This window comes from Petaurus breviceps, unplaced genomic scaffold (genome assembly GCF_028583685.1).
Source record: "Petaurus breviceps papuanus isolate PSGF00001 unplaced genomic scaffold, PetGlider_PUasm1.0 186, whole genome shotgun sequence".
Lineage (NCBI taxonomy): Eukaryota > Metazoa > Chordata > Mammalia > Diprotodontia > Petauridae > Petaurus > Petaurus breviceps.
Genome location: NW_027185798.1, coordinates 3,422,304 through 3,443,391, shown reverse-complemented (window position 1 = coordinate 3,443,391; position 21,088 = coordinate 3,422,304). Strand labels below are relative to the sequence as shown.

Here is a 21,088-nt window from a genome sequence, read left to right as displayed (position 1 = left end):
TGTGCCTCCTCCGACCCCCATCCGGAACTCCCACCCTCACCCCCAGCTTCAATCTCCGTCCTTTGGACATTGGCTGAGTCCCCCAAACCTCCAGGACCCTCAGGTTGGAAGTAGAGAAGGGAGGGGGAAGGCAAAGAAGTGAGGGTAGAGAGAGGTGAGTGCCGGTTGCCTGGTCCTCCCTCCTCGGCTATTTGCATAACGGAGCGGGCTCCCTTCTTCCCCGCCCCCTCCCGAGCCTGCCTCTCCGCCCCTCCCCCCGTCTCTCTTTGTCTCTGTCTCTCACTTAGTCTCTGCTCTCCTTCTCTCTCTTTCTCTCGCTGCCTGTCTCTCCTAGTCTTCCATCTTCTCCCCTTGTTTCCAGCGACCCAGCGGCAGGGGGCGGGGGGCGGGGAGCCCCGGAGCCCGGCTTGGGGTGGGTGGGGATGGGGGCGGGGGGAAGGGCCGGCCTGCGCCGGGCTCTGGCACCTCAGACTGGCTCCCCAGCCGGCCCCTAACAAAGGGAAGCTCCTGGGCCCAAGCCTTGGAGCAGAGCGGGCTGCGGGCTGCGGGCCCGGGACTGGGCTCAGTGGGCTTTGGAGGGGGCTGTAGCCGCCTTAAGAGCCGCCGCCGGAGCCGCGGGAGCAAGCCGCAGTCTGAAATCAGCTAAGGAGTGAGTACCCTGGGGAGCCCAGCCCCTCCGCGCCCCGCCCCGTCCCGCCCAGCGCCCCGCACCCGGCGCAGAGCGCGCACTCCGGCCGGGGCTTGGGGCCACCGCCGGGCAGTCTGGGGCAAGGGTCCGCGGGAGGGTCGTCATTCTCACAGTCGGACTGGAAGGCATCCGGCAGTGGAAAGCCTGGCCCAGTACCGGCAGCTGCTTGGCGGCTGGAGCCACCCTTTGCTCAGCACAAAGCCTGCAGCACTGAGGCCTTACTAAATGCTGCTTGACTTGGCTCGCCCTCGAGGATGAGCAAAGTCACGGCAGAGAGACCTGTGTGGCGTCCACTACACCCACAACAAACGCACGTGTGCGCGGTGCCGGGGCACAGATTCACACGCACCCCACCCAGGAAACACCGGCCTCGGCATGCTCGCGCTGGGCCGGGTCCACTGACAAAAAGACGCGCCTCCCAGACCTCTGACAATCCCAGGGTTTCTGAACACGCCGGGCCTTTGCTCTTCTCGATGCGCTCCCAGAGCCTTTGTTTGAAACAGGAGGCCCCAGAGCTGAGGACCCCCACAGCTGCTCTGTCAAGGGCCAGGGCAAAAGAAGGGGAAAGGCAAGAAACGTGGGGCAAACTGGCGTGGTCCAGGCGTTCCCTGGCCCGATTTAGCCGGAAAGAACAGAATGAAGCGGCCGGGGGAAAATCAGTAGAAAACCGGTGTTTGGCCGGGAAAGGCTTTGCAGTCTCAGTGACCCCGGGAGACTTGAGGTTAGAGGCTTGGCCCAGAGCCTTTTCTCCTTCTTGGGTGGTGGAATTGGGAGCAAGGGAGAGCAGTTTCTTTCTAAGCCTTTATTGTTTTCCCATCTTTGATGGGCTGGCTACCTTTGGAAATGCTGAACATCTGTTCATTTGGGGATATTCCCCAAAGTGGGAATGCCAGGCCAACCCAGTCTCATTCATTCCACTCTCTGCACCCTCTGTCCAGTGTTGGAGAACAGGCTGAATGCCACCCACCTCCCTGATCCATTTGATTGTTCTGAAAGGAAGGGGAGCCACCAACCTGGGATTGGTTCTGTTGGGAAGGGGGCATATTGTCCTAGCCTGTTCAATTCCAAGGAGCCTCGGGGTCATAGGGTCATAGATGCAAAGATGGGATGGTCCCTAGAGGCCATCTAGTCCCTCTCAGAGGGGAAGTGACAAAATAACAGGATCATAAATGTAGACAGACCTCAGTGGGACGTCCACCCCGCCCCCTATTATTTTCCAGGTCCAGAAAAGTTGTGACATAGGACCATAGATTTAGAGACCAGGTAGTGACTAGCTTGGATTCGAATCTGCCCATTTTTACTGAAGACTGAGGGCCAGAGATAGAATCATTGGGTCCTAAATGTAGATTTCAGTGGAACCTCATAGGCCATTGAATCCAACACCTTCATTTTACAGAGGAGGCTCAGAGAAGTCATCTAGTCCAACCTAGATAAAGAAATTTAGGCACGAGTGACTTGTCTAAAGTCACACAGGTAGTAAATAGGAGAGTCAAGGTTAAACACCCGCTCTTGTCTCCAAAAACGCAAAACTCTTCTGCTGATCTGTGCTCATAGAGGGAGTGAGTGATCAAGGTAGAATTAGAACCCATACCAGAGTCAGTTTGGGAGGTTGGGAGTGAGAGAGTCTAGTTTTCTGCAAAACCAAAAATGAAAATGAGATTTTGAAAGTATGACTTTGGAGAACTCTAAAGTCATTGGGCTGGCAGGATCCTGGACATAGATATGCCTATTTGCTCTCTATTTGCTTGGAATGCTGTTCCTTCATCATTATTAATAAGTGTGGGCTGAACTGAGCCAAAGTGACTTACTTATCCGACATTACATAAGTGCTTAGTGGTAGAGAGAGACCGGACTCCTGGCTCCCAGCTCTGGGCCCTTTGCCTTATGTTCCTGAGCTCAGGCTGGCGAGGCTCCTGTGGCAAGCCCAACATACCGTGGCCTGGGGCAGAAGAGCCCAGACAAAGGCGCTAATTCAAATGAGAAGCTGCACCCTCCTATTATCTGCTCTAAAGAGTGTTCTTTATTCTTTGGGAAACTAGTGGTTTAAGTCGTTTTGCAAAGGGGCCTTCTTTCCCACCCCTTCTCTCCATTCTGATTTCTCTGGAGTAGATGGATATTCCCTCTCCTCCCCTCCCCACCCCCCTCGCCTCTGCCCCAGCAACCAAGATATCTTTGTTTGAGGCTAAACATCAGCTCCTTGCTGGGCTGAAAGTGTTTTCTAGTGGAGTATTCCTGAGCCAAGTGCTTGGGAAAAAAGCATTGTGTTTTTGTTGTGTATTCTGTCTAGCTTCCTTTGTTAAAGCATTAGAGATAAGCAGGCAGGGCTGTAACCTTGGAATCCTCCTATCAGGATGTAAACTTCTTGAGGGCAGGGACTGCCTTATTTTGCAGGTGTCCTCTGAGGTGTTTGGGCTGTGTTGGCTTTTTAGGGCTTAATAAATAAATACTCATCCATCCATCCACCCACCCGCCCACCCACCCACCCACCCATCCATCCATCCACCCACCCATCCATCCATCCATCCATCCATCCATCCATCCATCCATCCACCCATCCATCCATTCATAGTTGGAACTGACCTTATCAATCTTCTATTTCATGGGATCTTAACTTTTTTTTTTTTTTGTATTATATGCCCCTTTGACAATTAGTGAAGTTTAGGGACAGCTTCTCTGAAACTTGTTTTTAAATGCATAAAATAAAGTACATAGGATTGCAAAGGGAACCAGGTACATAGAAACACAGTTATCAAAATATTTTTAAAAATAAAGTTCAAGGGCACAGATTAAGATCTCCTGATAGTATAACTCCCTAATTTGGCAGATGAGGAAACAAGTCCATAGAAATGATAAAGAGGCATCATCCTCTGGAGTCAGGAAGACCTGAGATCACACATGGCTTCAGACATTAACTGGCTGTGTGGCCCTGGGGGAGTCACGTGGCCTCTGTCTGCCTCAGTTTCCTGATCTGTAAAAATGGGGATAATAAAAACACCTATCTCCCTCCAAGGGTTGTTGTGAGGATCAAATAAAAGAATATTTGTAAAGTGCTTTGCAAGCCCTAAAATATTACAGAAATGCAGCTGAGTGATTGTAATGGCGGCATACAGTGCTAAGTGATGGTAATGGCCTTGGAGTTCAGAAGAAATGGTTTTAGAAAATAACGAGTTTCACATCCTGCCTTTGACACATATTGATTGTGTAACTGTGAGCAAGTAAGTCACTGAAGCTCTCTGAACCTGCTTTCTCACCTGTAAAATGGAAATAACATTCACTTTAGAGAGTTGTCAGCATTAAATCAGACAATGCATACAAAGTGCTTTGCAAACCTCGAAGCTTAATGCCATTAAAGACCAATGCTATTCTTTTCATAGAATCATAAATTTCAATCCAGGGGGGACCTGGGGAGATAATCTTATTGAATTTCCTTTTAGAAATAAGGAAACAAAGGCCCAGAGAGTTTCAGTGACTTGACCAAGGTCACACAGTTGGTAAGCATCAGAGGTATGGTTTAAACCCAGGTCCTGAGACTTTAGAGTCAGTCCTCTTGCCACTGGACCTGTCCAACCCCCTCATTTTCAGATGAGAAAGCCAAGGTCAAGCTGTAAGGGACCTTGGAGGTCACTGAGTGGAATGCCTTAATTTTATAGGGGAAGTGATTTGCCTTGGGTCACACAGCTAATATCTGACTCCAAATATGGTGAGTGCACTATGCTTCCTGAAAAAAGAATGTATCCTCCCCCTTCCCCACCCCCAATTGTATATGAATATGTGCTTTTCCAAAGGAAGGGAGCATGCAAACTTTGACACTTGACTATCTAGATAGATGGCTGGGCTGCTTGCTCTCCTTTACATTCCCGGGGGCTAATTTTAAAACTCAGTCCCTGTGAGGGTCATTTTTAGCCCATTCAGGGGCATGTCTTTCAAGTATAAAGTAATTTTTGTTTTTCTTCACATTTCTGCCTGTTCTTTGGAAGCCCAGGTGCCTGCTCTTATTTTCCCACCTCCTATAACCATGGGCTACCTGACCTCTCATGTGATGTTGAAGCCATTCAGCGAGCACTTTCCAGAGGAAGACCTTCCTTCCTTCCTTCCTTCCTTCCTTCCTTCCTTCCTTCCTTCCTTCCTTCCTTCCTTCCTTCCTTCCTTCCTTCCTTCCTTCCTTCCTTCCCCTCCTTCCCTTCCCTCCACTTCCCTTCCTTTCTTATATTTTTATTCTCATTAAATATTTCCCAATTACATTTAATTTTTAAAACATTCATTTAAAAAATTTAAGTTCCAAATTCTCTCTCCCCTTTTGCCCCTCCCCCACCTCTTGAGAAGGCAAGCAATATGAAATCATGCAAAACATTTCTATATTAGTCATTTTGAAAAAGAAAACAGAAAAAACCCCCAAGAAAAATAAAGTGGAAAAATATGCTTCAATCTGCACTCAGAGTTTATTAGTCTTCTTTTGGAGGGGAAGACATTTCTCTTCACCGGTCCTTTGGAGTTGTCTTGGGTCATTGTCTTGATCAGAGTAGCTAAGTCTTGCACAATTGATCCTCCTTATAATATTGCTGTTAATGTGCACAATGTTCTCCTGGTTTTTCTGATCACTTTACTTTGCATCAGTTCATGTGAGTCTTCCCAGGTTTTCCTGAAACCATCTTGCTTGTCATTTCTTACAGCACAACAGTATTCTATCACAATCATATACCACAACTTGTTCAACCATTCCCTAATTGATGAGCATCAGGTAGAGACATTTCTCACATCTCCCTCCCAGCCTTTGAATTTGGAGCCTTTGTTTTTTAGTGAGGTGTACAGTTTTTGGAGTCAGGAGACTGAAGATTTTGTTCTGGCTATCTTATTAGAGATATCATAGTTCCAGAACTGGGACCTCAGAGGCCATGTAGCCCATCCCCCACCCCTATTTTACAGATGAGGAAACTGAGACCCAGAAAAGTTAAGTGATCTAGAAGATCTTAAATCTAGAATTGGAAAAAAAGATTTTACCGATAAGGCCCCAGGGAGGGTAAGTGACTTGCCCAAGGTCACCCAGGTAGTATCAGAGGTGGGATTTGAACTCAGGTCTTCTGACTCTACAGCTGATCAGAGTTCAGCGGGTAGAAAGTAATATCTCAGTTCCTCAGTTTTTACATCCAAAGAAATAGAGATAATCATTCTTGCTCTATTGCAAAGGGTTGTGGGAAAAGGACTTTGTAAGGAGTCAAGTACTATATAAACTTGACCTGTTATTCCTGGATAGGTCTTTCAGAATCAACAAAGGAAAGTCAGATGTTTCATAAATTCACTTAATGTTAATAAAAAAGCATTCAACTTGAAAAGTTTCATGGCTTTCTAAGTCTCAGAGGTTGGATGTTTTGTTTATAGGATCAAAGGTGGAAGAGACCTTTGAGGATGCTGTGGCATGCAGATTTTTTCAAAGACCTACTATGTGTCAGGCATTGTGCTAGATGCTGAGGCTGCAGAGAGAGGCAAAGGCCTTCCCTGCCCCCAAGGAACTGGTTGTCTAATGGGGCAGACCTTAGGTACGGGTCCAACTGGAGAGCGTCTCAGTGGGAAGGCACTATCTTTAAGGGAACAGAAAAAAGTTTCTTAAAGGAAGAGCTCATTTCCATGGTGTTAAGGGATTGTCATTTAGTGGGAAATAACTGTTATCTAAAAGACAAAGGGCAGCAAAAGAATGTTCTTTTAAAAAACTAATAACAGCCAGCATTTATAGAGCACCTACTGTGTGCCAGGCACTGTACTTGCTTTACAAAGGGCGCATTTGATCCTCACAACAACCCTGGGTAGTAAGGGCTATTATCATTCCCATTTTACAGCTGAGGAAACTGAGGCTTCAGAGAGGCAGAATTTGAACTCTGATCTTACATAGTCTAAGGCTAGCACTCTCTCTACTATGCCACCATCTATCTCAACAACAACAACAACAAACAACAAAAGTTTGATAGCAAAAAAAGAAGAGCAAAGAAAAAATGTTTCAAGTACAATGTAATGTAGTCTAGATAGAAAAAGTCCTAGATTTGGAGTCAGAGGGTCTGCTACTTACTGTCTTTGTGAACTTGGACAGGTCACTCAAGTCCTTTGAGCCTCCTGAGATGCTTTCTCTGTAAAATGAAAGGGCTAAAGTCTCTCTTTCCATCACTTATAACCTTGAGGGTATATTGCCAGTCACAGGATCACTAAGTTGAAACTAAGAAGAGTAACTTTTAGTAAGGTTTTTTTCACAGAAATTATGAAGTTTCCCCAAAATAGATACATGAATTCATAGTTACACTAATAGTATATTAGTGTGCTTATCTCCCCCCAACCTCTCCAACATTAACTACTCCTGTGTTTTATCATCTTTGCAAATTTGTTGGGTATGAGGTGAGACCTGAGTTTTAATTTGTATTACTCCTAGCAAAAACTTGCAGCATTTTTGAATATGATTATTGCTTGAATTTGATCTTTTGAAAGTCATTCATATCATTTGACATTTGAGAGGTTGGCTCTTGGTCTTTCACATTTGTGTTAATTCCTTATGTATCTTGGATATATTTTTGTCAGATATTTGATACATTTTTTCTTCATTTTGCAGCTTTTCTTCTCATTTTTTTTTAAAGCAATTGGGGCTAAGTAACTTGCTCAAGGTTACACGGCCAGGTGTTTCTGGGTAGGTGCTAAGTGTCTGAGCCCGGATTCGATCTCCAGGTCATCCCAACACTGGAGTCGGTGCTCTTTTTCGCTGTGCTACCTGGCCACCCCTAGCTTTTCTTCTCATTACTAGTTGCATTGTTTTTATTTATGCAAAAGTTTTTTTTAGCTTTTGTGTCATTTAAATGGTTAATTTTGACTTTTGTGATTTCTTTTATCCTTTTCTTGGTGATTAATTCTCCCCTAGCTATACATAGTTGAAAAAGGTACCTCCTTATATTCTTTTCTAATTTACAAGAAATGTGATGCAACTGTTAAATTCTTAATGGTGTACGGTATAAAATACTAGTGTATATTTCTTTTCTGCTAAACTGCTTTCCCATTTCACCAGCAATTCTTCCTGAATGGAGAGTCCTTCTAAGAGCTAGTGTTCTATTCTTATCTCCTTTAAAGGAATTAAACAAAAATGTCTACAGCACTGACTATATGCTTTTTGTAGTGATACAGATCTTGAATTCACATTAACTGTACAGCATATATTCCTTCAACATGGGTTTTGAACTTGGCACTCATAAACTCAGTGAGGAAAAGTAGTCCTTTGGTCTTATAGGAGTGGTACTGGAGAACATTCTGTGATTCCTGGAGAGATGTTGTTGTGTTCTGTTGAGCTATTAATTCAGCCATTTATTCAAGAAACACTACTTAAAGGCACTTGGAGTGTAAAGACAGAAATGAAAATGTACCTGCCCTCAAGGAGCTTGTCATCTGTTGGGGGCAAACAATATGCAAACAGCCAGAAAAGGGAGAATAATTTCTCAGTAATATCCTCATTTAATTGCCTCACTTTTGCCTCCCCTCTACCTTCCATCCAGAAGATGAATCTCTTTTATTTTATTTTAATAAATCTCTTTTCAAAGGGTGGCCCAGTGTAGTTGGCTTACTAGGTGGTACAGTGGATAGAGTGCCAGGTCTGGGGTCAGGAAGATCTGAGTTCAAATCTAGCCTCAGATACTTACTAGCTGTTTGACCCTGGTCAAGTCACTTAACCTTATTTGTCTTAGTTTCCTCATCTGGTAAAATGAGCTGGAGAAGGAAATGGCAAACCCTTCCAGTATCTTTGCCAAGAAAACTCCAGATGAAGTCACAAAGAATCAGACATGACTGAAAGAACTAGACAGTAATAACAACCCATCTTTATTGCTTGAGACACAGCTCATTTTCCTGGTTTCTCTTCCTTGGATGAAGAAGATGACACTTAATATGACTATTTGCAGGGTTTCCTTGTGCTACTGGAAGAGCTTTGGAATTTTTGGGCTTCTGGGAACCTTAGAGACCCTGTAGTCTTCTCCCTTCATTTTCAGATGAGGAAATGAAAGCCCAGTGATAGATCACTTAACAGAGACATGCGACAGTTTGCCCAAGGTCACCCAGCTAGCTAGCATCAGACCACAGATCTTATGTCCTGAAGTCTTCTGGTCCTGAACCCTACAATAACAGGGTTCATTCATTGGTAAACTCCCTGCTAAAGGGAAGTGGGAGTTTAGTTAAGATAAAAACCAGTAACAGGAAGCCAAAAGTCAGAGAGGAACAGCCCCTCTTCTTCACATTGAAAATACCCACATTTTTTTTTATCACCCTCAGGGATAGCTCTGTGAGCCTTGTGGGGCAGGAGGGTCAGCCAGGTCCACTTTACAGCTTTATTCCTCCATGTAGGATGTTGGACCATTTTCCAAAGCAGAATATTAACTAGATGGTAAGGACTTGTCTTTAGTGGCCTTTGTTCAAGGCTCAGCTCATGGGCCACCTTCTACATGAAGCCTTTCCTCTAGCTCCTACTGCCTTCTGTCCACCAAGTTATCTCAGATCTATTTTGTATATGCTCATATCTGTATGACTCATCAATTCTAACTAGATTGTAAGTTCCTTGAGGCCAGGGGCTGTTTTGCTCTTGTCTCCTTTGATTCTAGCAGGGTGCCTAGTACATTGAGTAAAGGAGTCCCATGTACACATCTTTACTTAAGGAAAATTACTTTGGCAGTAGTGTGTAGGATGGCCTGGAATGAGTCAGGGATCCTAATTAGGTGGTGGTTGCAATAATATAAGTGAGGGGTGATGAGGGTCTTAACTAAGGTGGTAACTGTATGGGTGGAGAAAAGGGGTGAAAGCAGGAAAATCAAAATTTGTCAACTGATTGGCTAGGTGAGCTGAGCTAGAGTGAGGAATCCAGCATACTGCTAAGATTGTAGACACCAGAGGGATGGTGTTGCCTTTGACAGAAACAGAGAAGTTTGGAAGAGTGAGGGATTTGGGGAGAAAGATGACAAGATCAGCTTTGAATGTGTTACATTTTGAGATGAGTCTGGGACAGCCAGTTTGAAATGTCCAATAAGCAAGTGTGAGACAGGACTGAAGCTCAGGAGAGACAATTATTGCAAGCATAGTAATGCTTGTTGATTGATAAGAAATGCAGACTTTCCATGAGGAACAGAAAAAGTGGTTGATAGAAGTTGTGAGAACTAAGTCATGGGCTTGTAATGAGCCCAGCAGAATTTACCAATGTTGGTGAGAGTTCTGTCCCACACAGTTGTTCTCTGGGGGATATTTAAATAGGAGAAGAGCTGTTGCTCAAAAAACTTCTCTTTGGGAATTTGTTTCTGAAACTTTTTAGTAAAAAAATCCCAACCCCTATAAAGCAGTAAATTTATATTTACACCTACCTTTGTCACTGTGTGGCCTTGGTCGAATCACTTACCACCTCTGGGTTTCCTTATCTGTAAAATGAGGGGGTTGGAGTCAAAGATCCCTAAGGGCTTTTTTAGCTGTAACATTCCATCACTTGATTTGACCTTGTCATGGTTACTAGATAGGAATGTTTAATTTTTAATTAAAACAGGAGAGCTGATTGGTTTCCTTAATTTAAGTCTTTTCCTAACTCAGTGCCTAGGAGTGCCATTGTTTCATTTCCTGCGTCATAGGAATGACTATTTGATCAATGGCCATTCAGCCATTCCTTGAGTAGCTCCAATCCGGGGGAACTCACTACCTCTTGAGGCAGCCCATTTTAACCTTGGACAGCTCTCATTGTCAGGAAATCTGGGTTTATCCATGCAGCTCAGGCTCTGCCTTTGTATGGGGGTAAATCCCTTCATGTCTCTGGGTCTCAGTTCTCTCACTGGTAAAAGGGAGAAAAGAATACTTACACTCCCTACTCCCCCCTCATTCTCTCCTACCTTCCTGTTTTTAAGGATCAATGGTGGTGTACACTGTGGTGATCTTTTAAAACCATGAAGTGTTTATATTGTTGTTTTCGCTATTATTCTAGCATTTGTCAGCAGGGTAGAAAGAGTGGGAAGAAACAGCATTTGGAGTCAGGATCCCTGGCTTTGGATCTCAGCCAGATTAGTATTGTGACCTTGGACAAGTCATGCTCCACTCCTCATTGGCACTCACCCTCCCTAGATAATCTGTTATCACATCATGAAGTTATTCTCTTCACTACATCTCTTCTATATATCCCCTTCTTTTTTATTTGTTTTGCTTTTTGAAGGGAGGAAGGCAGGACAATTGGGGTTAAATGACTTACCCAAGGTCACACGGCTAGTTTTGTGTGTTTGAGGCTGGATTTGAAATCAGGTCCTCCTGACTCCAGGGCTGGTGCTCTATTCACTTCACCACCTAGCTGCCCCTATATATCTCTTTCTAAGGCTTGGCACATTGTAAGTGTGCAATAAATACCTGTTGGCCAACTGACTTTACCTCCCTGACTTTACCTCAGTTTACTTTGTTAAAAAGGTTGCTGTTGTTTTGTTTTTTCAGTTGCATCTGACTTTCTGTGACCCCATTTGGGGTTTTCTAGGCAAAGATATTGAAGGGGTTTGCCATTTCCTTCTCCAGCTCATTTTACAGATGAGAAAACTGAAACAAACAGGGCTAAGTGACTTGCTTAAGGTCACACAGCTAATAAATGTCTGAGGCTAGATTTGAACTCAGGAAGTTGAGTCTTCTGGACTCCAGCTGTCCTTTGTAAAAAGGGGATGTTCACTAGATTAGAGGTGTCAAACTCAAATAGAAATGGGGGCCACTAAAATACACAAAAATCCTTTTGGACCTCTTATTGACTTAGAAAACCACAGATTAATATTATCTATGTTCTACTGTATTTTTATTTTGTTAAACATTTCCTAATTACATGCCAATGTTGGACACCTCTGAAATAGATAACCTATAAAGCTCCCTGAGGGCAGGGACCTTGTTTTTGTCCTTTTTTTTTTTTATCGCCAGCATAGTACATGGCATATGGCAGGTGCTTCCTGCTTCTTGTTGACCAAAGGCTTTTCTAGCTGTAATTCCTGCAGTTATTAGGAAAAGGGCAATAGGTTCTTGTTTTTATAAAAATCTAGAGCTCAATTCAGAAGGAGCAGGGTGTCCTTGAAACTTGTAAAGAGTACATTTTTTAACGCACATATACAGCGAACACGATAAATTGTACTCGTTAATAATACTGGTGATAATACTAATTGACATTGGGATGAAGGCTGTGGAGTGGAGTGGAAAGAGCCCTGGGCTTGGAATGGAAACATCTGGACCCCTTACTGACTGTGTAGCCTTGGGCAAGACATGTAACCTCTTATAACCTTCATCTCTAGAATAAAGGTCTGCACTGTATGATCTGAGGGTGGTAGCAAGGTCAAGGGATTTAAGGTAAGGAGGCAGCTGAACTTGTTTGTTGGAAGAAGGGAGGGAGCCAGTAGAGGGAGTGTTTGAAGAAGAAAGACAATAGGAATGATTGATAAAGCAAGATCCCAGAGGAGATGAAAGTATGAGATAAGTGTTGCCTGGGCAAGGTGAAGGAATTCACTTTGGCAAGGAGGAGGGCAACTCATCTTCTCAGGTGGGAATAAGGGGATTTGGAGACTGAGACTCTGGGTCTCAGTTCTACCACTTACCTCCTGTATGAGCTGGGGCAAGTGACTTCGTCTTTCTGGGCCTCTGTTTCCTTTTCTGTAAAACTAAGGGAATGCAGTAGATGGCCCCTTTATATCCTTTTTGCTTTTAAATCTATGATTCCGAAGTTCCCTGCTGACTTTGATAATCTGTGTTCTGAAGTTCCTACCAGCTGCGAAATGCCCTGATATATGTTCTAAGGTCCTTCCCAGTTAAGCCATTCTATATTCTGCTTTCCAAGGTCTTCCAGCTGTGACATTCAATATTCTTTATCCTAAGGTCTCTTTCTATCGGGGACTTTCTGTGTTCTAAGGTCTTGCCTCCCCTGGCAGTCTGTGTTTTAAGATCCCTTCCAGCTCTGACATTCTGGGTGCTGAGTCCTTTCAGATAGGACATTCTGGGATCTAGAATGCTCTAGCATTCTCTGTTTTAAGAGCCTTGCTAGCTCTGAAATCTTTTTTTTTAATAAAGCAATTGGGGTTAAGTAACTTGGTCAAGGTTACACAGCCAGTTATTTCTGGGTGTGGTGCCAAGTATCAGAGCCTGGATTCGATCCCAGGTCATCCCGACTCTAGGGCTGGTGCTCTTACTTGCTGTGCTACCTGGCCGCCCCTGAAATCTTATTTTCTAAGGTCTCCTAGATTATGTTCCAAAGGCCCTTTTAGCTCTAAGTTTCTGTGATTCTGAAGTATGCAGTTACAGGAGCCCACTGGAGACCCATTGCATTGCCCTTTTTCTGGCTAGCCGTCCAAATGACATCTTGTATACTAGTACACCCCCTTCTCCTAGGACGATTTGGGACTTGTCCATTTGGGTAGTCCATACAGCGCTTAAGCTTGTTCATAGTTTTTCAAGCCAGGCTCCTTCCCAGCCAATCAGGACTCTGCCAGACTGCTGGCAGGCATTTGTTGCTCCACCCACATTCCAACCAAATCACTGCCTTAACCACTTTCTTCTCCTCAATGATGGTAGTGTGAATGCCTCATAAAATAATAACCCCACTTTCAATAGAAGAAGGCTTGCGAAGACCTTTCCTTTCAGCAGCCCTGAAAGGGTGATTGTAGCCACTTTACAGTTGAGGAAAATGGAACCTCTGGTCAGGAAAATGGGCTGGGTCTAAAAAGATGCAATCAACTAGGGATAAATGTAGTCAATAAATGAATTTCACAAGCACAAGACAAAAGATTGTCTGAAAAAATGATGTAGGGGTTAGAGTCACATGGCAGCTCCCAAAGCTCATGTAACCTTAGGCTGCATCTGTGGAAACATTGTGTTCAGACTGAGGTTGCTGACCTTGATCAGAGTACTGCTCTACAAAGGCGACCTAATCTAGACTATTGTGTCAAGTTTTTGGTGTTAACATTGTAGGAAGGATGTTGAAAAAATTTAGGCTACCTGAGAGAAAGTGACCAAGAAAAATTCGGGCTAGAAAGCACCTTCAAAATCATCTAGGTCAGTCATTTCTGAGGGCCTCAAAAGTGAGGTGATCTGCCCAGGGTTACATAGGGAGGTGAGAGAGGCAGAATCTGAACCCAGCTCCTTCGACTCCAAAGCCACTGCTATTTCCAGTGTACCGAGATGATTCGAAGCTACGACTCACAAGGACCATTTGAAGGAACAGCTGATCTTTTTCTTTTTCCCCTTTGGAAAAGAGAAGATTAATGGGGCATGTGATAACTGACTTTAAGTCTCTGAAGGGCTGTCATGAGGAGCAAAGCGAAATTTATTCTGCTTGGCTGCAGTTGTAGAGGGGGAGATGTAAGGGAAAAACCATTAACAATCAGTCATCTAAAAGTGGACCAGGCCTATGGAAGTATATAGGACCCCCTGGAAATCTTCCAGCAGTTATCGGGGCTATTGGATCGGGGATTTCCACACAGGCATAGGTTAACTTCTGAGGGCCCTTCCAGCTTGGAAATCCCACATTCCTATAAAAATCCAAGAAAAAGAAGTGTGGAAGAAGGATTAGATGCATCTCTCCCCACACGCCCGAAAAAGACTGCCAGTCCACCATGGTGCAGAAAAGCCACTGAAATGGAATTCTGGGATCCCAGGGTCTATCCCTGTGTTGCCACTGTATGTCCACTGATAGACTGCAAGCTCCAGGAGAGCAGGAACTGCACCCAGCAGGACACTCAGCACAGAGCATAGCCTTTCCTCAATGCCTGGTGGCTGCTTCTGCTCCCGGAGTTTAGCTGCCTTCTCTCCATATTCTGGTGACTGATGAAAGCCCTTTTTGGCTGTGTTCTGGGTGATCTGGTGCTTCTGTCTTGTGTAAGCTCAGCCAGACTCCCAGGAACTCGTACTAGGCAAGAGAGGCAGGGATGTGTGGTGGTTAGAGCATTGGATCTGGAGCCCAAAAGACCTGTGTTGGCATCTCTCCTCAGATGCTTACTAGTTGTGTGACCATGGGCGAGCCTCAGTTTTCTTATTTGTAAAATGGGGATAACAATGGAACCTACCTCCCAGGGTTATTGTGAGGATCAAGCAAGATAGTGATTGTGCCTGACACGTTCTGTATAGTTGTTAGTTACTGTTGTTTCGAGATTCCACATTTTAGAGCCATCCTGTTTGTGGGAGGGTGGGGCATGCTTGTGGGACCGTAAGTTCAAGAACTGGTTGAGTTGTGGCGTACCTAGGGAAGCTCTAAGGTCCATAGGGGCACACCCTCTGAGAGCCCCTGGGCTTGTGGGAAGAGGACTGGCTGGGGTTCTAGGCCTGATTCTGCTGCTGATTTGCTTTGTGTGAACCTCACTTGACTTGTTTGTAAGATGCTGATAACAGTACCTGGGCTATTGAGCTCCCAGAGACTTTTTCTATTGTATTATCTGAGCTGGGAAAGTGCTTTGCAAAGCATCAAACACGGAGATGTGAAGGGCTAGTCTTATTGACAAAGACCTCGCTCTCCTAGAGGTTCACAGGCAGCTGTAAAAGCACCCGCAGAGCCAGCTGTCCACACGTCAGAACAAATAAACCAGTCCACAAAGAAGAGCCAGCTGGGGGTGGGGTGGGGTGTGGGGTGGGGTGGGGGAGGTAGAGGACGGTGAGTCAGCCTTAGCCGTTTTCATGAGGAGGTGGAAATCCCCACCCAGTGGTCTGGCTGGAGGAAGAGAGAGTTCCAGGAGATGAGGGAGGGAGGATGGATGGGCACGGCCTGGTGAGTGATGGCAGGGAGGGAGAGGATGTTCCAGAGCAGGCCAGGTTGGAGGAGAGAAGGTGAAATCCGCAGGGAGACTGTCTTGGTTGCCAAAGACAGGAATGCTAGCCCGCCCTTCCTGGAAGGGCAGCATTCTGATTGCTGCTTTTTCCTGGATTCTGGCCTGGATTCATGCCTCTCCCTCTGCCCTCACCTGGGAATGATTACTGCCTGACCTGAGCTGGAGTTCCAAAGAGCATCCCCTTTTACCCTCCTTGATGATGAAAAATATTGGAAGAATTACCCAATTCTTCCTGTCAGATCATCATGCCTGGAATTTCCTTCATATTCGTTACCATGGTTACAATTGATTAATTTTAAAAAGTATATATTAACACTAATAAAATAATGACAATATTTTACTGATATTTTCATTTTTTCTATTGCTGTGTGACCCTGGGCAAATCACCTAGACATTCTGTGCCTCAGTTTTCTTGTCTGTAAAATGAGGGGGTTGGACTTGATGATTCCTTTCAGTCTAAAATTTATACTCTTATGATTATTTGACCTCTGTTGACCTCGGTTTCCTCATCTGTAAAAACAAAGGGGTTGGACTAACTTACCTTCAAGGTTCTTTCAGCTCTAAATCTGTGATCTATGAGCTAATAAACTCTACTCCCTTCACCCCACCCATGGTATCTTCCCTTAAAAATTATTTAAATAAACCCATTTGATGTAGGGAATCTGAACGATAAAACATGCAATAAATATCTCACAGTTTCCAATTCCTGATAGAGAGGAAGGCAGTATGTTTTAATGGCAGTCACCTGGAACCAACTTGGCCATTGTGCTTGAGCAGAGTTCTGTCTTCATGACATTTATTGTCCTCTCCCGTGCCTTCTGCCCTCTAATATGCGTCCATTGGAGCCTTCCACATTGTTATTTGGAGTCCTTCATATTTGTGTTTTCTTATCATACAATGAGAGAGGATCATAGAGAAATGTAGATTTTATTTGTGTTTCCATTTTATTGGTATTTTTTTATTTTTACATTGCCATCATTTTCATGTGTCCCTCTCCTTTTTGCCTCCCCAGAGGGCCAGCCCTTGTAACAAAGAATAATCAAAAGGGAAGGATAAATAGGGAGGGAAAGTGGTTCAGGAAAGCTCACCAGTAAATCAACTAAGTCTGAACAGTGTATTCATAGCCACAAACTTCTGCAAAGAAGGAGGAAGGTGAATTTTCTTTTCTCTTCTAGATCAAGTTTGAGGAGCAGAGATCTTAGAGCAGGAAGGGGCCTTCAAGGTCATTGATTCCAACAATTTCATTTTATATTGGAGGAAATTGGGGCCAGAGAGGTTGTTGAGTGACTTCATAGGCTATGGTTTGTCCAGTCATTCTGTCATCTCTCACCATCTTCATTTCCGGGTTTTTGTAACCATAAAAAAACATTGTTATAAACAATCATTTGTATATGCGACTTTCCATTCTTCATTTGGTTTCTTAAGGTCAAAGAGTATCAAGAGTTTAGTTACAGTTCCAAATCCCCACCCCCCCAGAATGGTTAGACAAATCTAGAATACTGCTAAAATTACAGTAATGGTGATGTGCCTATCTTCCCACAGCCCCTCCACCATGAACCTTCTCTGTCTTTTATAAGCCTTGCCAGTTGGAATTTAAGGGGTATGAGGTGAAACACACACACATATACACACACACACACACACACACACAGAGTTCGTGGATATGGTGGATATGATCTTATGTGCTCCTCAGGGGAACTTGAGACTTTCCCCTTTAGTGTATTCCAACTTACCTTGATAACATCAGCCATCTCTTAGGAGAAACTAGTGAAATGAGGCACTCTGGGGCTGTGGAAGGATTGATAGAAAAAGGCACTTTGCATAAGAAATTCTTGGTTGTCAGTTGGGGTCTAGAAGAGAACTTTAGAGTTTCAAATATGTTTAGGGGTCATCTAGTAAAAATCTCTCTTTTTGTGGATTAATGAATGAAAGTCATATATTTTGTGCCTACTATATGTTCACTACTGGATGAGGAACCAAACCTAGAGATTTGCCCAAATTATGCAGCTAGTTAGGGAAAGAGTCAGTTCTTGGACTCAAACTTCCCAACCCTTGGCCCAAGCTTTGTCTCTAATTAGCTTGTTTGTCTGGTTTCCAAAGTCCTAGCTGATTAGAGACAACAAATTACAAGGAAGTGATTGTCTGCTAGAGGCAGCCACAATGCAAGAACAGAAATGGTACCTGGCCTGAGCGGAGATAAAACAAAACTATCAAAAGTAAACATGATAAGTCAGAAATCCACACAGTCTGGAACCCTTCAAAGGAAGAGCAGTGAGTCCAGCCTTTGTCACCCAGAGGGCCTGATTCTATAGCAGTACAGCTACTCCTGTTCCTAAAGATGAATGTCTCCACAGAGATGTCCCCTTGGTACCTCAGACTCAACATGCCCAGACTGCATTTCTCTTTCCTCCTAAACCTTTCCGCTCCCAAACGCCCATCTGGTTGATGGCAACACCACCCTCCTGGTGACCTGTGCCCCAAACCTTTGTCTTCTTAGACTCTTCCCCTCTCTCACTTGCTCCATCCTTCTCCTCTTTCGACAGTTGCCGAAGTTGAGCGACAACATAGTGTAGTGGACTGGGATGGAGAACTTGGAGACAGGGACACCTGCCTTTGAGTTTGGCTTCAAGACACCAGCTGGGCAAATCACTTAGTCTTTCTGGTCCTCAGTTTCCTTAACTGCAGAGGGATGGATTTGATGACTTCTAAGGTCTTCTTCAGCTCTGAATCCGATCCTATTATATTGTCCATTCTACCTTCATAATAGGGGTTCTTAATTTGGGGTCCAGAGAACCCTATGGACAGATGATATCAGCATGTCCATGAACTTGGATGGGAAATAATCCTGATTTGAGTATAGTTGGTTTTTCTCATAATTGTGTATATTTTATTTTATGCATTTAAAGACCGGAATCCCTATGTAGGCTCCACCAGACTGATGCCCAGGGGGTCTATGACCCAAAAAAGCTTAAGAACCTTATAGTCCAATGTCCTTGTATCTGTCTCTTCTCCACTCAAAGGGCTACTCCCTCCATCCAGTCTTTCCTATCCCCCACTTGTACTCTTAGAACAGCTTGCTCACCTTCTTGCTTCCCTTCCAGTCTATGTTTAGCAGAGCTGCCAAATGCATCTTCCAAATGAACAGGGTTGATCATGTCATTCTTCTCAAAACTTTTCAATGATTCATTATAGCTTCTAGGATCAAATCTCAACTTGTTAGCCTAGTACTTGGGGCTAATCAGTCAACCAATGAGCATTTATTAAGCACATATGCCACTGCCTGTGGCAGTCAATGACAAAAAATGAAACAGTTCCTAATCTGAAGGATATCTCAGGGTAAGACCAGGGAAGTTTCTTGAAGCTTAGGTGGGATGGTCATTAGGCCACTGGAGGGGTAAGAAAGTAGAGGCTAGGATCATTGATGGCTCCTTAGAGTAGGTCTCCAGGGATGGACTTGGTACTCTCAGCTTCACCACCCTGCCCATTACTCCGAGTTGATTCGGGAAATGCCAGGGATGTCATAATTTCCACAGCAAGGCAGTTCCTCAAAGCTGCAAAGGTCATTTGTTTTTCAGGGAGAAGACAAGTTTTCCTTCTGGTCAGCCTGGTTGTTTTCCTATTTCTGACATTCCAGGCAGGAGACACTAAGGATTGGTTGACAAATCAAATGTGTGTTGCACGGACATTTCTCACAAAGTCCACTGCAGAACTCCCGTTGCAGAGTGGAGGCAGCCTGCCCCAAGTGAGCTGAGGGTCTCCAAGATCCCTGTGCCCTTGAACTCTGATGTGCTGAACTATCATCTTTGTATTGTTCATAACGTGTGTGTGCACGCGCGCGTGCTCTGGACTTCTGTGCCCTAGAAAAGTTATCAGCTTGAGGAGGAGAGCAGGGTCTTAACTTGACATTTCTTTTAACTTCAGTATCTTACATTTAGCATGAATTCTAACTCTAGAACTGGAAGTGTGCTCAGAGCCCATCTGGCCCAAACCCCTCATTTTACAGAGAAGGAAACCAAGGCCCAGTGAGCTGGTGTGATTGCTGAGGTCTCATATCTAGGCTGATGGGCTTACACAGCAAGAGCAGGAGGGCTCGAGAGCTTCTAGCCCAAACCAGTCATTTTATGAGGCAGGAAATCAAGGTTGGGAGATGAAGGCATTTGCTCAGGGTCACCCAGGTAGTAAGCATCTGAGGTGGTCTCCATGCTCTGCTTCCAGAACCACGGGAGGGTTCAGTAAATGTTTCTTAAGTGCTCAGTTTTGCAGGGAAGCTGATGGTTTGTGGGGGAGTCTCTGGGGCTGTGATCCTCCACGAGTAGCAGCTAAAAGCTTTGGCATTTAGTAGGGGCCGAGCTGTTCAGAAAGGTTTAATACAAAGCCAAAGCTGGCATGATGAGGTGCCCATCGAAGGGGAAGATGGCAACCCAGCCGAGCTCCTTCCGGACCTTGGGCTAGTGCCTTTATCTTCGCTCACCATTCAGCAAACATTCATCAGAGGCTTCCTGAGGCCAACATGAGGTCCTGAATTTGGCTTTGAGGGAGATATAAAAATAGGTAGCATTGAGCCCAATCTTATGGAGGTGGGATGGTATAGGGAGAAAGCCAGGGCTCTGGAGTCAGAGACCCTGGGTTCAAATCCTATCTCAGAAGTTTACTACTTATGTGACTTTGGCAAGTCACACAAGATTAAGTAGGAGGGCACTCTGTCACTTGTGTGAACAACCTTCCTGGGCTTCAGTTTCCTCATCTGTAAAATGAAAAGTTTGGACTAGGTGGCCTCCGACGTCCATTCCAGACCCAGACCTAGTTTCTTTATAAGCACACATTACTGCAAGGCAGAGGAGAATGGCATAAACATCTAACAGAAGGATTGAGTAAAAATTCAAAACTCAAAAGCTTGTGGAACTAAATATTGGAAACTAAAAGTAAACAAGTTTTTTTTAAAAAAGGATCCAGAAACAGGAGGGTTTTCTAGAGGGTGATACACTGGTGGCATCCTAGGGCTGGCCTGGGGGAGGGTGCCATCTTGTACCTCCCATGGTTCTGTCCCATCCATCCCTGGGGAGCCTCCTGCCAAGCAGGGCCCTTGCTAGGCTCTGCCTGCTTGGCTCCTGTCCTGCTCTGGTCCACACAGAAGCCCGAGTTCTTTCCCCTCGTTACAGCCCCGGGTCACTCTGGCTTCAGCTCTTTTGTCAGCATTAATTATAGAGACTAACAAAGCGCCCATGGGCATGCTGCCTCCTGCAGCTTTTTCCATCTCCCCCATTGCCTTTGGCCACTCAGGTTTGCCTTTGCTGGGTTCGGAGCATTGCTCCATCCTCTTGTTCATTTGTAAGTCTCTTTCCTTTGTCTTTCTGTCTCTGGCTTATGTGTCTGTACTTGTATCGCCAGTGCTCAGGACAGTGCCTGGTGTATTATTTATTTATTCTTATTCTTATTATAAAGCACTTAATAAATGCTTCCTTTCCTTTGACAGCTTCCTTCCTCATTTCTTTCCTTCCTTTCCTCTCTCCTTCCCTTCCTTCCTTTCCTCTCTCCTTCCCTCCCTTCTTCCTTCCTTCCTTCCTTCCTTCCTTCCTTCCTTCCTTCCTTCCTT

The 21,088-nt window shown here is 44.7% G+C and overlaps 1 protein-coding gene across 2 annotated transcripts in view; it reads left to right on the top strand.

Annotated features, from left to right (window-relative positions):
* The first annotated feature begins 445 nt into the window (after positions 1-445).
* The window catches only part of ST6GAL1 (ST6 beta-galactoside alpha-2,6-sialyltransferase 1), a 121,685-nt gene continuing 101,042 nt past the window's right edge, over positions 446-21,088 (top strand). For both annotated transcript variants that reach the window (XM_069089389.1, XM_069089387.1), the window contains exon 1: positions 446-649. The gene's annotated coding sequence lies outside the window, so the exon portion shown is untranslated. The remainder of the gene's footprint in view (positions 650-21,088) is intronic.